The 1,944-nt window shown below is 34.1% G+C and overlaps 1 non-coding gene across 1 annotated transcript; it reads left to right on the forward strand.

The window, feature by feature from the left end:
- The first annotated feature begins 204 nt into the window (after window positions 1-204).
- Window positions 205-311, forward strand: LOC116642674. The gene has a single exon (XR_004301364.1). It is a non-coding gene; the product is annotated as a U6 spliceosomal RNA (small nuclear RNA).
- The last annotated feature ends 1,633 nt before the right edge of the window (window positions 312-1,944 follow it).

Here is a 1,944-nt window from a genome sequence, read left to right on the forward strand (position 1 = left end):
ATTTATTCCAGGGATGCAATGATGGCTCACTATCTGCAAATCAATCAAACAACATTAACACAATGATGGATACCAATCATATGATTATGTCATTCCTAAATGCAGGAAAAGCATTTGACAAAATTCACCATTCATTCATGATAAAAACTCTCAACAAAGTGGGTTTAGAGGGAACATATCTTAACATAATAAAAGCCATATATGGTGCTCGCTTTGGCAGCACATATACTAAAATTGGAACGATACAGAGAAGATTAGCACGGCCCCTGCACAAGGATGACACGCAAATTCGTGAAGCGTTCCATATTTTTCTGTGGAAAGAGCTGAGATGCCCTTCAACAGATGAATGGATAAAGAAGATGTGGTCCATATATACAATGGAATATTACTCAGCCATCAGAAAAGATGAATACCCAACTTTTACATCAACATGGATGGGACTGGAGGAGATTATGCTAAGTGAAATAAGTCAAGCAGAGAAAGTCAATTATCATATGGTTTCACTTATTTGTGGAATATAAGGAATAACATGGAGGACATTAGGAGAAGGAAGGGAAAAATGGGCGGGGGGAATTGGAGGGAGAGATGAACCATGAGAGACTATGGACCTGAGAAACAAACAGGGTTTTAGAGGGGAGGGGGGAGGGGGGATTGGTTAGCCCGGTGATGGGTATTAAGGAGGGCACATACTGCATGGAGCACTGGGTGTTATACAAAAACAATGGATCGTGGATCACTACATCAAAAACTAATGATGTATTGTATGGTGACTAACATAATAAAATTAAAAACTACAAAAAAATTAAAATAAAAAATAAATAAATAAAATAATTAAAAAAAAATAAAAGCCATATATGACAAACCCACAGGTAACATTATACTCAACAATAAAAAAAAAGTCTTTTCTTTTAAGATCAGGAACAAGACAAGGATGCCCCTCTTGCCACTTTTATTTAACATAGTACTGGGAGTCCTAGCCACAGCAATCAGATAAGAAAAAGAAATAAAAGGCATCCAGATTGATAAGGAAGAAGTAAAATTCCCTGTGCAGATGACATGATACGATACATAAGAAACCCTAATGACACCAGCAAAAAACTATTAGAATAATTAATATACAGAAATAAGTTGCATTTTTATACACTAATAAAAAAATATCAGAAAGAGAAAAAAATAATCCCATTTATAATTGCATCAAAAAGAATAAAATACCTAGGCATAAATTTAACCAAAGAGGTGAAAAGACCTGTACTCTGAAAACAATAATTGATGCATTGATGAAAGAAACTGAAGATGACACAAATAAATGGAAAGACATACCATGCTCAGGGATTGGAAAAATTAATATTGTTAAAACATCCATACTTCCCAAAGTGATCTACAGATTCAATATAATCCCTATGAACATACCAATAGCATTTTTCACAGAACTAGAACAAATAACAGTAAAATTTGTATGAAACCACAGAAGACACTGAATAGCCAAAGCAAATGTGAGAAAGAAAAACTTGCAGGAATCACATGCCAACATGTCAAACTATACTACAAAGCTATAGTAATCAAAACAGTATGGTGTTGGCACAAAAATAGATACATATATCAATGGAACTGAAGAGAGAGCCCAGAAATAAACCCATGCTTATATGTTCAATTAATTCAATTAATCTATGACAAAGGAGGCAAGAATATACAATAGAGAAAACAGTTTCAATAAATGGTGTTTGGAAAACCTGACAGCTACATGCAAAAGAATGAAACTTGATCACTTTTCTCATACCATATACAAAGATAAAACAAAATGGATGAAACACCTAAATGTAAGACCTGAAACCGTAAAACTCCTAAAAGAAAACATAGGCAGTAAACTCATGGACATTGGTTTTAGCAATAATTTTTTGGATCTGCCTCCTCAGGCATGGCAACAAAAGCAAAAATAAACAATTG

The sequence above is a fragment of the Phoca vitulina genome, unplaced genomic scaffold (genome assembly GCF_004348235.1).
Source record: "Phoca vitulina isolate PV1807 unplaced genomic scaffold, GSC_HSeal_1.0 scaffold23, whole genome shotgun sequence".
Lineage (NCBI taxonomy): Eukaryota > Metazoa > Chordata > Mammalia > Carnivora > Phocidae > Phoca > Phoca vitulina.